The sequence below is a fragment of the Leptonychotes weddellii genome, chromosome 9, assembly GCF_054177405.1.
Source record: "Leptonychotes weddellii isolate Sample4059 chromosome 9, ASM5417740v2, whole genome shotgun sequence".
In the NCBI taxonomy this organism is placed as follows: Eukaryota; Metazoa; Chordata; class Mammalia; order Carnivora; family Phocidae; genus Leptonychotes; species Leptonychotes weddellii.
The window spans coordinates 118,658,050-118,674,497 of NC_138377.1; the positions used below are offsets into that span (position 1 = coordinate 118,658,050).

General features: G+C 45.8%; 1 long non-coding RNA gene across 1 annotated transcript; it reads right to left on the bottom strand.

The window, feature by feature from the left end:
- Positions 1-9,125: 9,125 nt before the first annotated feature.
- LOC145723308 (uncharacterized) lies at positions 9,126-15,368 on the bottom strand. The gene is made up of 3 exons (XR_014148239.1): positions 15,349-15,368; positions 14,112-14,374; positions 9,126-9,201 (listed from the first exon to the last, which is right to left on the bottom strand). It is a non-coding gene; the product is annotated as an uncharacterized LOC145723308 (long non-coding RNA).
- Between the last annotated feature and the right edge of the window lie 1,080 nt (positions 15,369-16,448).

Consider the following 16,448-nt stretch of genomic DNA (forward strand, 5'->3'; position numbering starts at 1 on the left):
GATTTAAATGTCACTCACATCTTAAAAATACCCTCACAGCAACATCGGACGAGTGTCTGACCAAACAACAGGGAAGCATTAACCAAGCTGACACAGAAAACCAACCAAGACAGTTGGAATCCCAGCTGTAGGCAGCTTCCCTTTCTGGTTGGGAGAAGAATTTGGAAGCGTGGAAACGTTTCTCATGACAGACAAGGCTGCCACCTGCTCTGGCCTCCTCTGTCCCTGAAACCGGGTGTTGACTCCACAGCCTGGAAGACAGTGCCTTCATCCAGACAGAGAGAAACTAAGCTGAGAGCCCGCCATCTTGACACACACGCCACACCACCAAGTGGGCCAGGCCACGTGGTCTTCTTGAAGGAAACTTTGCTAAGTTGTCTTCCCACCTTAATGGAGGTGGGCCCGCCGGGGGGATACAGCGACAGTCACTGGTTTCTGTCATTTTATTGCTTAATAGGAATAAATGGGCTGGCGCACAGTTCACCGATTTAACCATGCTGAGGATTTTGATAAATGTCTATATCACACAATGGAAGACAGGAATGGACTGCTTCATAATGCAAAGCTTGCCAGCCGAGGAGAAGGATTCTCCAGGTATGGGGAGCCCTGCCTGCTTCCCTGAGCCACGGCTCTGTGGTGGGGAAGGTGGGAGGCTCCTGCCTCCAGTTTCCTGGAGCAAGAAAAAACCATATTGGGTTTGGGTTTGTTTTTTTTTTTCTTAGATTGATCCAAATCAGTGACTGTGGTCCCATCTAAATCTTACTTTATTCTACTCATCTGATGGCAAAAAATAGACTCAAAAAGTAAATATCATATAAAACGTTGAACTATCGCATTGTTTCAAAGGGTGTTTAAACCAGAAGGGACCTTGGGGCACCTGGGTGGCTCAGTTGGTTAAGCGACTGCCGTCAGCTCAGGTCATGATCCTGGAGTCCCAGGATGGAGTCCTGCATCGGGCTCCCTGCTCAGTGGGGAGTCTGCTTCTCCCTCTGACCCTCCCCCCTCTCATGCTCTCTCTTTCTCATTCTCTCTCTCAAATAAATAAATAAAATCTTAAAAAAAAAAAACAGAAGGGACCTTTAAAATCTACTCATAAAAAAATAATAATTTTTAAACACCTTAACTCATAATATTATGAATTCTCTAGAGATAAGAATTGAGAAACAACTTGCCCAAAGTCACTGCTCAGTTCTAAAACCAGAGCCTCCAGATTCTTAATCCGTTGGTCAGCTTTTCTCTCCTCCCTCCTTCCCTCCCTCCCTCCTTTCCATTCTCCCTTTTAAACATATTTTTAGCACAATGTCTCTTAAATCCACAGTGGCCCAGTCATGGTTTTCAGTTGTCAACAGAGTCCACTTTGGCTAGTTTGAGCAGAAACAGGAATTATTAAAGGATATCAGTTAGCTCACAAAGAGATGAACAGATCGGATGCTAAGTGTCCAGAAGTAAAACTCAGAATATGAGCTGCAGTTCCAGCCTGATGTGAAAACAGCCTCCACCATGTCCACTGAGCGCTGAGTCCGGTGAAATGCCAAGAATCTGATGTCGTTGCCTGCCCCCCATGGCCTGAGCATCCAGGCCACCTCTGCGTCAGGAACTTGACCCTCCAGTCTCTGAAACCCAGACGCCCCAGCAACCACCAATAACCAGTGGTATGTTCCTGACCGAGCTCACTTTAGCACTGAAATCCCACAAGCCGGCAGCATCCGAGCTGCGAGAGGGTTTGAATATAGCTCTGCTGGGCCTCCAAGCCCGTCGCCCATGTGATTCCTTGTCCGTCTAGTTGGGAGCTTGTGATGGATGTTCAGAATGAGATTGACGCAATTGGCGTGCTTGGAGAAGTGATATGCTTTGGGGCCCGCTTTTAAATTTCTCCCCGTTTCCTCCTGAAAGTAACCTAGGCTAAGAGACACAACACCGTCGCTCTCAAGTCTGGGCTGTTTCCAATGTTCTGTCCTACCAGACGTGGAACACCCAGAGGAGAGAGACCACACTTAAGTCACATTCGACACCCATACAGTGAAGGAGCATATGGCCAGGAAAGCAATCCTGTAACTTCAGACCTTCATGTCACCTATTCTGGAAATGAAAAGTATCTCACCCAGCAAATAGAATCTGGATGTCATAATATTTTATTCTCCTGGACAGACACTGTGACTCCTAGGTAGACTTTGTTTTACTCCCCTGCATAAATACCGTGACCTGCTGTGACCCTAAATATTTGGTGGGATAAATGTGGTGGCCTCTTACAGATGCATGTCATTGGTAACCCTTCCAAAAGTCCTGCATGGAGTTTGACTCCTGACCCCAAGATCCTCCTCCTTCTCCCCTGGGTTGGGTCTTCAAGCTCCATCTTCCCTGCCTGAGGATCATGGAACTCCTCTTCCCCAGGAATTACAAGGCAAACCCTGGAAGGGTCTTGGGTTTTACTCAGGTGTTAAGGAAAGCCTTGACTTTTTAATGTGTGAGGGACCTGCTGGTGGGCACACTCCCCCTCCTTCCCAGCAATACAGATCTTATACACAGTGACGTCTTGTTTCTGAATTCTAGGTCTGTGGTCCTTTCTCTTACAGCATGTGGGCTATACACTGTGGAAGTCTAGTGAGGAAAATGATGAATTCATGAATGAATGAATGAACTAAGGACAGCTAAAAAGAAGAATGCATTTGAAAACACAAAATTTTGTAATATATTTAATAACATACTTGATGGCTCTCTTGTTTTTTCTGTTCTTCAAAACTGTTGCTTTCTTCCAAGTAACCATCTCTCCAAGCCTACCTCTTTTTTCCCCATTTTTCTCTGTTCTGCCCACTCTGCATAATGGAACGTAAATACTGTCATAACCCTCCCGTCTGCCTACGAGGGCAAATCCAAGCGGAGAAGCTATCAAACCCAATGACATTTTCAAAGAATCTGAATAAGGTAATTATTGTGTGAAGGTAAATTTGCCCAGGGGAGGCAAAATAACAGAAGAAAAATGATTGAACATTTCAACTGGAAAAGCCTGCTCTCCACGAGCTACAGTGGAAGCAAAGATCCACACAACCTGACCTGCCAGTATGCCAAGGGATTTTTGCCCCGAGGAAGAGCCAGATTCTGCAGCGTTAATGTCTTTACTCTGATTTCCCACACGCCGTTCCCACTTGGGGAGCCAAGGGCACAAGGAAGCCGTCCTAGCTCCGATTATGGAGGCTGAAGCATGACTTGTATCTCTGTGGCTCCTTCTCTCTTTGCTTCTTCACGATGCTTCCTTGACTTCTTTGTTTAAAACCTAAAACCTCAAACCTCATTTTTACAGTCCTTGCTCGTGTATGACAGGTGTTCGGCCAGACATAGGGATACCAAGAGGAAATACATCTATGCACACAGACACGCACATAAAAACACAGCCGCACAAACATGCACACAAATCCGCACACAGGCATGTGTGCATACACAAACACAATCACACACACACATATCCAACTCTTGAGAAGCTTGCAGTCCAGTGGGACTGTAAGCATTCACCCAAATAATCGCTAGCGTGCAGTTACACCCAAAGCAAAGTGGAAATGCAAGAGGGGAGTGGGGCTTGGGGCTGGCTTGCTGGGAAGCGTCAGGGATAGCCCCTCTGAGGAGTTAGATGCTGAGGGGAAAACTGAAGGGTGAGGAGGAGGGCAGACAGCAGAGGAGAAGCACAGGGGCAGAAGGGCTGAAGGGGCGAGCAGCCTGGCACGTTCAGGACACTGTGAGCTCAGGACGTCCAGAGAACAAAGCCATCTGGCTTCTGTCGGCTTGGGCCATGGCTCACGACTCTAACTGAGCCCCCGGCACTTTCCCTGGGTCACTGGGGCTGGAGGAAGAGGAAATAAAACATGACTTCACTCTACATTTGTAGATCCAGAATCCAAGGGCGGAGGATCAAGGAAAATAAACATGTGTGTTTCTACCCCAGGCCCTCCTTAATGACGATGTACCCCTCTCTCTGTGGCATAAACTCATTCCCACGATTGCATGGATGAACAAGCCAAGATCACCACCGAATTCGGCGCTCAACATAAATAACAAACATGCATTTGCCTGGACCGTCCGACAGTAAGTTTGTGAGAGCAGAGACAGAACTGCCTTCTCTGAAATCTGAGTCATGCTTGATTTCTGTCACGAGGCACAGCCAGTCCATCTGAAGTCATGACGCCAAAAACATACCCCAAATCTCTCCACTTCTCTCCCTGGGCCACAGCCCTCAACAGAGCCAGCCTCCTAACTCTTGTCCTTGCTTTCCTCTTGTTCTCTGCTGTCCGTCCCAGCCAGAGAGACCTTTGCAAAATGTACGGTGGATATGTCATCCCGGCGTTAAACCACACAGTGGCTTCCATTCTGGACCCAAGTGCTGGGTTTGGATCTTGGTTCGAACCTGAACTACCCTGTGCTTCGGTGCCCTGCTCTGTAAGCGAGGTTAATAACTGTACCAACCCCATATAATTTTCAAGAGGATCACATGAGTTACTCTCCGTTAAGTGGCATACAGTCAGCCTTCACCGGTACTAGGTTTTAAGAAAATAAAACCCAATCTCCTTACCAGGGCCCCTCCTTCTATGTCTGACCTCATTCTGATCTACTCTGCCCCTCCCTCCCTAGGTCATAGCCACACTGCCCTTCTTGATCTTTAAACAAACCAAGTTGGAGCTCAGGACTTTTGCATTTACTGTTCCCTGTTCTCTCTTCCAGGCATCCTTGTCCCCAGGTCACCACATGGTCCCTGTCATCATTCAGACATGAGCATAAATGTCACTCGCTGCCTAGTCCCCATCAGCTTTCCCATGTCCATCTCCTGCACGCACACGCGCACGCACACGCACACATACACACACACTCGTGATTCCCCTATTAGTCATGCTCATAGTGTTTCTCGTTAGTGCATTCATATTATTTATTTATTGCTCTACTTGGTTGTTACTCACCTTCCCCTAACTGGAAAGAAAGCTTCACGGAGTGAAAACACGTTGAACAGTGTCTGTTGAGTAGGAGGAAGTGAGAAGATTTGGGCCGAAGGACGAATGAATGAATGAGTGAAGGAGGGAGAGAGCGAATCGATGTAGTTAGCACGCAGCAGGTATTTACTGAACACAGCGAAGTAAGCTATACTCACTTCTGGAAATAGAAACAAACCAAAGTTTAAGGAAACTTAGTCTGTCATGTGTGAGTGCTCTTGTAACAGATGTGAAACTCTCATGCCATGTGATCCAATTAGCATCGCTCTTGAAAGGTCATTATTCTCAGATATGATTACACCATCTGTCCAAAAAGCATTCGTGATTCATGACCAGATAAGCACTGAACCCCATTTGGCAGGCCTTATCAAGTGACTCTATCTTCTTGGCGGGGTGCTGGCCATGTGTGGGCAATGTTTTGACATTTTCAGATGAAATACAGGCTCGAATAAAAAACACATAAAGTAGTGAGATGATACGGGCCAGGGAAGAATATTGCATTCTGTAAATTCTCAGGGTATAACCAGGATGAGGAATGGATACATTTAAGTCTAGAAAAAAAGGTGGAGTATCTTTGTCCAATGGGAACCTTGATTAAACTCTGGTTTCATCTCCCTGAAGGAACTGCTGGAGGCTCCATCACAAACAGCTGGACAAAGACTCTGAGAGCCCTGGAGGAAGTCCTGGGGGTGTAGATTATGGCAGAAGAGGCATCAAAGCAAACTGCTGACCCATGGGAAGAGGTGATTGCCCGATTTTACAGAGAAGGGAAGGAACCGGAGAGCTAACTCCTGCCACCCACCATGTTCCTTCCTTCTGGTGACAGAAGCTCTCCTTTCTTCTGAGGAACCACTCATTCCCCACTCTTGGTTCTTGTATTTTGAGGGGAGCCCATCTGGCCACATGGTTAGCTCAGGGATGAACATGTGGCCTGTGCCAGACAAAAAAGAGAAACTCTGAGATTCTTTTGCCGAAATTATTGGGAAAGAGCCTTTTTCTGATGTAGAGGTTGCTAAGCTCTAAGAAGAAAAGTCGCAGGCTGCCGACCATCCGTTTTCTTTCTCTTGCAGAGATCCTGACCAAGAATGTAGCCACCATGAAGGGAGGATGAGCCTGAGCAAAGGAGGGAAATGAACTCCCAAACCAGCCACGTCTGCAGCTCGAACAAGCGCTGCACATGTCCATTACACAAGACAAACATTCCCGAAACCCTTGTCATAATTAAACCCTGTGGTATAATAAAGTGCCTATATTTGGTCTTTGTCCCTAGTTGCTAGCACAGAGTCCCTAAAACCCTTGGCATTTCTTGAGTGGTAGGAGTGTCTTTTGTTACTTGTAACAGTCACTTTGGGTCGCACCTGAGTTTATGCTAATGAATGATTTAGGGTGGAGCACCTGGATAGCCTCAGGATGGGGCTGCTCACCAGAAAGACCTCCTGGGGAAGGGAGCAGGGGAGGAGGGAGCTGGAGATTGAGTTCTATGAAAAATTCTTGAATAACTAGGTTTGGAGAGCTTCCAAGTTAGTGCACACGTTGAATTGTTGAGAAGGTGGCCCATCTGAGGAAGGCATGGAAACCATACACACGCACACGCACATACGCATGCGCACCACGCACACGCACCGCAGCTCTTGCACTTGGTTTTCCTCAGCTGTATCCTTTGTAATAAACTGGCAGTGTAAGTAAAGCGCTTTCCTAAATTCTGTGAGTCATTCCGGCAAATTACTGAGCCTGCGAAGGGAAGCTGTGGGAACCTTTGGATTTATAGCTGGTAGGTCAGAAGCCCAGACTGCCTCCATTTTTGACTGGCAAATGAAGTAGCGTGGTCTTGTGGAATTGAACCCTTAACCAGGGGGTCTGTACTAACTCCCTATAGTGTCAGAGTTGACCTGATTTGTTGGACACCCAGTTGATGTCAGATAATTGGAGAATGGGTTGTTGGGATGGGAAAAAAGCCACACATTTGCTGTCAGAAGAAAACACCATGCAAACCCATTCCAATGGGGTTTTCTGTTACTTGCAACCAACACTTCTGATCAACTCAAGAATCCCAGGCTTAGAAAATTTTAGCAACTCACCCATGGTCACACAGCTAATAAGTGACAGAACTGGAACTGGGCCAGATCCATGTGACTCCAAAAACCCCATGTTTTATCTCCTGAGCTGTTCTGTTTTCCTGAGAGGGTCACCATGGAAGGGATTCCATCCTTAAGTGGGAGGATATACCAGATGGTTTCATAGGCTCTTGAAGTTCCAAGTTTCCATCACTGTAAGTATCTCCCCACAGATGATGGTAAGAATCTACCCATCAAACTCCAAAGAAGCCAGATCCTGCAGTCACAGCAAACCCAGTGCCCCTCTTTGTCCAGACTTTCTGAGCACCATATACAATGTTATCTGTTGACTCCACACTCTCAACACAGCCCATGACATACTCACCAACTCCATCTCCTGAAAAAAAACTCAACAACAAGGTTGAAGAAAATAATCTCTCTTTAGCTCGGAGTCAAGTGTGTGAAAGGGAAGTTAATAAACTGTCTAAAATGTTGGCTGTTTGCTCTTTCTACTTTCTTTCTAATTTCCTCTTATCTCTCTAAAATAAATTCGAACATACTTCTGGCAAGGACCGAATCTTAGACATTTCAGTGTGTCCCTCTATCTCCAACACTATGCCTGCTGAGTAAGAAAACATGTTGAATGGCTGACTCATTTAGGACCTTGTTCTTGTGTTGGTTTGATTCCACTATCTGTCTCCTTCCAGATTCAACGCTTCCAAGCCTGACATTAGAAAGTCCTTTTCTGAGCCTGATTTAACCTTCCTGAGATGCTTGTTTTCACAGATACTTGTCAAGTGTGTTGTGCTGATTGGTTGTGAAATTAACCTTGTTTAACATCAGCTCACCTCTTATATAAAATAAACTGGTAGCTGAGAAAAAGAAAATGAATGGGGAAGAGGATCATAAAAAGAGCTAGGTATAGGAGGTTTGGGGGCACCTGGGAAAGAGGAGAGAGTGTTGAAAGGAGAGAGACATAGCCCCCGGCACTGGGGATATCTGAATTTAACAGAAGATGATAGAGCAAGGGTTGATGTGAGGTCAAGGACAGCTTAGTACCAAAAAGGCTGAGTGGGCAGGGACGCAGGGTACGGAGCAGACTGTGGGGGTGGGGGTGGGGGTAGGGGAGGCACTGTCATTGATCAACAGCTCAGAGGGACAAAACCTAGAAAGTTCCATGGCACAGACTTCGGGGAGGCAGCCAGTGTGAACAGAACATGATCCAACCCCACTGGTCTATTTTCCAAAGTGCCATGAGCTTTTTTCTCTAGACCTTTGTGTGTGCTCTTCACTCTGCCAGCAATGGTTTTTTCTCCCCCCTCCCCATTTTCTTGGCCACTTCTAGTCTTCCATCTAATCTTACTGTATGTTACCTCCTCCAGGGATCTATCCCTACAAACCACAGCACCCTCACCCCCAGTCTAACACTGTCACATACTGTATGCTACCACATGAAGCATTTTCCTCTATGTCAGGGACCAGCCTCCCTCATTTTATATCACCCTTCAACTTCTATAAAGTGTTCTCACTCTGTTATTTCAGCTTCCCAGCAGTCCTGAGAGGTCAAGTGGCCATGTCTTATCCACCCCATTCAATGATATAAGCTGAAGCTCAGAAAAGTTGAAAGATTCACACAAAAACTAAGCTAAAGATGCTTGGGGCATAACTTGAACCCAAGGCTTCTGGTACAAGTCCAAGGTCTACCCACCTCACCAGGCTGCCCACAGGATTTGCTGGACTGTAGGGAGCTCTGTGGGCATATGGCGTGGAGTCCTAAAGGGTTCTCTGTCACAGGCTTTTGAGGGGAAAAATTGGACTTTCTGGTACCGATGGTCATTCTGAACAGAAAGTTACTTTTACTCTGTTTCTTTCACCCTTGTGCCAGCTTATGAAATGGGCATATGCTAGATTCTGTGGTTAAGACCCTTATACCATTGAAGGAAAAGGAAGACCAGGTCTCCAGACAGGAGACCCTGGAATTATTCCCTCAGACCACTTGCCAGTCCTACCTTGACACACAGAGAATAGAAAGTATGCGTATCAGCTGTACTCTCCAAAGGCGGAGATGAGGAGATAGCCATTTCTTCAGCTAACATCCATTGAGTCGTACTGGATCCTGGGCTCTGGGGGCACCGAATGAATGAAATAAGATGATCCCTTGTCTCAAAGTGTTCAATCTGTGAGGAAAATAGATTATTATTATGGTTGCTTTAGCTCATTCTTAGCAAGTATTGTATACCCTATAGGATTTTGATGTACTCTGGGTTGTAAAACATCATTACAGAGTAGCTTGGGTTTGCTTTTGTTAGGCTCCTGGACCTTCAACGGTCTGGACCACTTTTATATGAATCCCTTGCCTTTCAGTGAAATTGGACCCCACACCCAGTTTGGATGCAGATTTTCGTTCAAGAACCTTTACTCAGGTGAGAAGAGCTTTCCTAGTCCCCAGGACTCATGGGCTCTTTGAGGCTCTGGGCTTTATGAAGGGTAGATGGCTTCTAGCTATTCCCTTCCTGCTTTAACTTTCCCTCAGCTAGATCTGTTATCACTGAATAGATAATAGAGTCTCAGTCTTGAGGATACAAAACCTCTATCCAGTCAAAAATCCCAGTCAGCCATCAGCAGTAAAATCTCTACCATTCTGACTCCAACCACCTTTCACCTTATGACACCTGGGGGTTTCCCTTCTCTTTCTTTTCTTTTTCTTTTTTTATTTTGTACAGAGTATCTGTGTCTTGGAGCAGACAAACTGGCACTGTGTGGCTGGAAGCCCCAAATGGAGACTTAGAAACCATAATAAGTCATTTTTATTTATTCCTGAGGAAAAGCGGGAGACCTAGAAGGTTCCACAGTGACCTCTTTCACTGACAATGTTGCTCTCCGGAAAATGCTGCAAAACGGGGCACCCACCAGGTGCCCTGGAGGTGGCAGCTGGTCCTACGTGTGCTCTGGCCACACTCTGGGACCCTAATGGGGTCACTAGATTTCTCCAGAGCTCCATGTCCTTCTCCCTCATGAGCAAAGCTCCTCTTCTGTGTGACATGAGCAAGGGTGAGAGAGTTCACAGAAGTATCCAGAAATAAGGAGAAAGTTCAGATACTAGGAGCGATGGACAAAGACAAGGCATTGGGTACCAGAGAGTGGACCCCAAGGGAACAAGCTGGTGAGTGAGAGCACCGTCCTGCCCCTGGTATGCCTTCCCAGGCTCCTAGAAGAGGTCAATGCCCACGATGTGTAATGGCCAGAGAAGGCTGTCTGATTGCCAGAGAAAGTGAAGGAAGAGGAGTAAGCATTTATGTGGGACCTACTCAGTGTTCCATGAGTGTTCCATGAAGTGTTCCATGATGTGCTCAGTCTTGCATGTGCTCTCTCTCTCATTAGTGAACTTTATTTTTACAGCAGTTTTACGCTTACAGAAAAGTTGAGCCCAAAGTACAAAGAATTCCCATATACCCCAGCTCCCACCTATCCCCTCCATAGTCTCCCCTAATGTCAACATCTTGCTTTAGTTTGTCACAATTGTCACAGTTAATGAGCCAATATTAAAATATTGTTGGTTTGCAAGCTACTAGGGAGTTTCCAGGTGACATCTGAAACAGGTCCCCATACTTGGAAATCAGGGAGAGACTGAAGAATAAGCAGCCACTCCAAACTGGAAGATGGAAGGTTTAATAAGCAAGGGGACTTGCATACAATGCTTGTCTTGGGTGACATTAAGACGGCATCTCTGCACCTGCCCACCAAATCTTAAAAGTCTCTAGAAAGGCCTTAACTGTGTTCAGTCACATATACCATCCAGGTAATCTCAACACCACATCCTTCTCTCAAGGCTACATTCTTGGGGCAGCTTCTGGGAGGGGGGAAGGCAAGCAAAATGCACATTCCAAGGACAGGGAGAGGGTGAGGAGCCTCCAATTGCCCAGGTCCAACTCATGGGTCAATGAGCAGTGACGTCCTCCTGACCTCACCCAATAGACATTATTATTAAAGTCCACAGTTTACATTAGAGCTCATTCTTTGTGTTGTACATTCTGTGGGTTTGGACAAAGGCTTAACGTCATGTATCCACCATTATGGTATCATACAGAACAGTTTCACTCCCTGCCATGGACTGAATATTTGTGCCCCCCCATTCATACATTGAAATCTAATCCCCAGTGTAACAGTATTTGGAGATCAGGCCTTGGGAGGTGATTAGGTCAAGGGGAGCCCTTAAAGGGATGGTCTTCACAATGGGATTAGTGTTTTTACAAAAGAAACCCCAGAAAGCCTCCTTGCCCTTGCCACCATGTGAGTACACAGCAAGAAAACAACCATCTATAAACCAGGAAGCGGGCTCTTGCCAGACACTGAATCTGCTGGTGACTTGATCTTGGGGTTCCCAGTTTCCACAACCATGAAAAATGAATTTCTGTCGTTTGTAAGCCACCCCGTCTATGGTATTTTGTTATAACATCTTAAACAGACTAAGACACTGCCCTACAATCTCATCTTTAAAACATACATATTTATAAACATGTAATTGCCATATGATTCAGCAACTAGACTTCTAGAAGTACACCCAATATGTATACCCAACAGAGTTGAAAGCAGAGACTCAAATAGATACACACATGTATCTGTGTATACACACATACACACTCAAATAGAACACACATGTTCATAGCAGCATTATTCACAATAGTTAAAAGATGGGAACAGGGGTGCCTGGGTGGATCAGTCGTTAAGCGTCTGCCTTCAGCTCAGGTCATGATCCCAGGGTCCTGGGATCGAGCCCCGCATTGGGTTCCCTGCTCCACGGGAAGCCTGCTTCTCCCTCTCCCGCTCCCCCTGCTTGTGTTCCCTCTCTCGCTGTCTTTCTCTGTCAAATAAATAAATAAAATCTTAAAAAAATAAAAATAAAAGATGGAAACAATCCAGGGACACCTAGGTAGCTCAGTCAGTTAAGTGTCTGCCTTTGGCTCAGGTCATGATCCCAGGGTCCTGGGATCGAGCCCCGCCTCGGGCTCCTTGCTCAGCGGGAAGCCTGCTTCTCCCTCTGCTTGCCACTCCCCCTGCTTGTGCTCTCTCTCTCATCCCCTCTGATAGATAGATAGATAGATAGATAAATAAATAAATAAATAAATAAAATCTTCTTAAAAAAAGATGGCAACAATCCAAATGTCCATGGATGGATGAATAGATCAACAGAATGTGGTATATACATAGAGGGGAATATTATTCAACCCTTCAAAAGGAGAGAAATTGCAATATCTGCTACAACATGGATGACCTTGAAAACATCCCGCTGAATGAAATAAACCAGGCACAAAAGGACAAACATTATATGATTCCATTTATATGAACTACCTCGAATGATCAAATTCATAGAGATAGAAGGTAAAAAAAAAGTGTTTACCGGGGGGTAGGATAGCAGTTGGGAATAGGGCATCAGTGTTTAATGGGGACAGACTTTCAGTTTGGGAAGATGAGGAAGTTCTGGAGACGGACGGTAGGGACGGTTGCACAACAACGTGAATGTGCTTAATGCCACAGAACTGCACGCTCAAAAATGATTAAGCTGGTAAATTTTATGTTATCTTCACAACAAAAAAATATGTATTTGTATCTTATTTCCAAAAGGCTTTAAAGAAGCATAATGTCTTAATCCTCATAGAAGCCATATAAGGTGACTATCATGCTCAGTGTATGGAGACACCAGCTACCATACCTGGCCAGCACCTCTCATGTCACCCTATGTGACTGACTCAGCCAGCCACTGCACATGGCAAACATCTCTCCCCAGCAAGGTCTAGCCAGGATTATGACAAGGAGCCGTAAGCACCCACCGTTGGCAATCAGAGACCAGAGAACAGAAGACACAAGCTAGGGTGGACATTGCAAAACAAGAAAAAAATCCTCTCGTGGGTCCATGTGATGTGGGAAAAAAAGGCAGAAGAAAAATTATTTTAAATTTCCTTATTACCTACAGCCTGTTGACAAGTCCTTGAAACAGGCAGAGTGACCTTCCTCTAGGGACTCAGCTGCCTGGATGTTGACACTTTGCTAAGGGCAAAAGGCAATCCTAGCCTGACCCCCACCCCTCCTGGATCCTGCAAGTCTACTTTGACATATAAAAATTCCTTTAGAAATTTCCTTTAGAGATAAAGTGTTGGCAATCATCCCCCAAGCATATGGCCCACCAATATACATCTGAAGGATCTCATGACTGAGCTTTTATTAGACAGTAATAAATGACATTTTCCCAACAATAGTTAGTCCCCTCAAGGTCCCGGAAACCTTGCTTCCAAAGCTCCTTAGAGACTTAACACTATCCCTAACCCACTCCCAACTTGAAAGTATATAATGGGCCACTCCTCATGACCACAGTGTAGCTCTTTCTGCCCACGGGTCCTGTCCCCGTGCTTTAATAAAACCACCATTTTGCATCAAAGAAGTCTTAAGAATTCTTTTTTGGCCGTCGGCTTCGAACCCTAACGTCATCTTTCCTACCTCACATGGACCACTCAGCGGCTGGAAAATCTGGTTTGGATGATCCCTTTCTTCCCTAATAGCTCACAGTCCTGTCTCTCTGGGGCTTGAATGCACAATCAGCTGTTGGTATTCCTCACTGGTGGTGGGACAAACACAACACTGTGTTCACTCGGACTCCCCAGCTTTGACCAGTGGCACCGAACTAGAAGAATTAGTATCTCCCCACTCATGCCTCCCTCCACCCTCCAACCATATTCTCACTCTCTCCCTGCCAAGCCAAGGTAATGACATTCCTGTCCCACGTGCCTTTCCTCCCGCCCCTGCCCAGCCCCCACACTGACACACGGGGGCGGGGGAGGGGGGTTGTGAAAGGCCAGGTCTGGCAATGCTAGAAGTCATGGATCGAAGTTGGAAATAAATGGAAACAAGCAAGCTGCAGCAACATGACAGAGCCCTGTGCCCAAGGCCTGACAAGCCACCCACACCAGTTCTTTCTGCTTCTGACAATGTGTTATGATTGCGTAGCTGAGTCACCTACACCAAATGATAGTAATTCAGCTCAATCATGACAAAAATAAAAAATGAGCAGCCATCTGGCCACAGGCTTACTCACCTGTTAGAGCCACCCGTTGACACACTGTTGGCAGAAAAGGTCGTGGAAGGTGGGTGGATGGAGGGATGGCGCTAAATGGCTTTAGGCCACGGGTCTATGACCTGGCTTCTGTCCCATCTTTTTGAAATAAGCATGGAAGCTGAAGGCAGATGGTCAGAACAGAGGTTCAGACGAAAATCTCCCTTCATTTCTTCTCTCCTCATTGCTGCAAATCTTCACTTTGTGAAATAAACTTCCTCTAACTACCATGTTTCTCCAAGGCTCTTGGGAAAGACAAAAATAAAATAAAAGGCAGTATTCATTGGCGACAGTTTTGCGGTGGAAACTGCACTTTCCTATGTGGCTACTTAGATGATAAATTACTATTTGGGGGAAAGCATTTTGGCATTAATGTATCCAGATTGTTGTAATTGCTCAAACCCTTTGACTTTCTTCTAAATAATCCCCCTTCTAAGTTTGTATCCTAAGGATAGAATCAGAGATAAGCACAAAAATTCATGTTATAAGAATGTTTATATCGGCATTATTTATAATAGCAAAAAAAGAGGTGAAGGGAAGGGAAAGAAAGAGAGAGAGGAGGAAAAAAAAAATTCAAATATCCTCCAATGATATAAATGGTTAAATAAATTATGGCCACACATCCAATTTACTAGAAGACAACCATTAAAAACCATGCCTTCAAAGAAAATTTAATGACATGGAGAAATGTTTATGATCTAACAGTATATGCAGAGTAAGCCGTAAGACTTTATATACATTGTGAAATGCATTATGTTGGATCACATATAAAATTTCCCTTTTTTATAGGTCAAAACGGTTGAATGTCATCAATTTTATATGATGTGAGTCAAAGGAGAAAAGGATACTATAAACGAAAAAATTTAAATTGTAAGTTGTGGTTTACTCTGTCGCGTTTTCTTTTCTTTTTCAACTCTCTTTATTCCAAGGTCTTACAAAAGGCCTTTTGCCACTAGAGGGGGAGAAAAGTGTAATTTAAAAAGAAGAAAAAGTGAGATTTCAGGAAGCCACGCTCCGCAGAGTTGACCCCAGTTCCGTCCAGGGGAGCCATGTGCTAGAAGCTTCTGCCAGCTCACAAGAGCATACCCGGTGCTTTACCCAACTGCGTTCAATGACATCACTTCAAGTTCATGGCTTGAAATTAGCTGTGGAGGCAGTATTTACACTAGGGAAATGGACAAATGTCCCAAATCAGGGTCTTCCTTTCTGAATCACTTACCAGTACACCACCCGGTCCAGGGGTTTTGTTGGTCAGGTACGAAACAGGCCCAGGCTCAGGGGACCCCTGAATCCGCGCTATCCGCCTGAATGGGCCATGCCTCAATTGCAGGCTCTGAGTTCATGCTCAGCACACGAACTTCTGATTCAGACACCTTCACGTGGATCTTTCCCAAAGGGACAGGTCTGTGTGATGAATGGCCCATCAGGGGAAAGACAGATAGGGTAGTCACACTTCTCACTATAATTCAATAAATTAAAATTACTAAATGCGGGGGGGTGCTCCTGAGACAAGTTCAATTTCCACATGCTGTTGAGTCAACTTTCTTTTTTCTTAATGAGTTTATTATTATTATTATTATTATTTTAAGATTTTATTTATTTATTTGACAGAGAGAGACACAGTGAGAGAGGGAACACAAGCAGGGGGAGTGGGAGAGGGAGAAGCAGGCTTCCCACCAAGCAGGGAGCCCGATGTGGGGCTCGATCCCAGGGCCCTGGGATCACGACCTGAGGCGAAGGCAGACGCTTAACCGACTGACCCACCCAGGCGCCCCGGCCTCTGCACTTAAAGCTACATGTCCTGCATGCTTCTCCTTGGCATCCCCACACTTGCTAGTAATAATCAGTAATGCTAGCAGCTAGCATTTACTGCATGGGCACCATGTTAAGTGCTTGACTTGCACTGAATCATTTCGTCCTCACAGGACCCTGATGAGCTGTCTTGGAGGGTACGAGGTCATGCTTCTGTCGCCCAACACCTTTGAACACATTTCCTTTCTATGTTCAGGGACTTCCCCACCTTCTGAGAATTCTCCTCCCCAAGCTGGAGCACTGGAACTCACCTTCCCAGCCTTCAGGGCAACTAGATCACAGGAATGTCAGAGACATCCCTATCCAGGGGCAGGGATGAGGGTGATGGTGTCCAGGGCCAGCCTGGCAGGGCGAGCAGCAGGGCCCAGCCCAGCGGCGGTCATAGGAGTGTCTGTCCTGGAGCAGGCCTACAGAGAAAGGCAGGCCCCAATGCAGCCTGCATGCCTTCCAACCTTGGCTCTCTGGTCCTCCTGAGAAAGCCAGGCACTACTGAATATTCTTTACCAA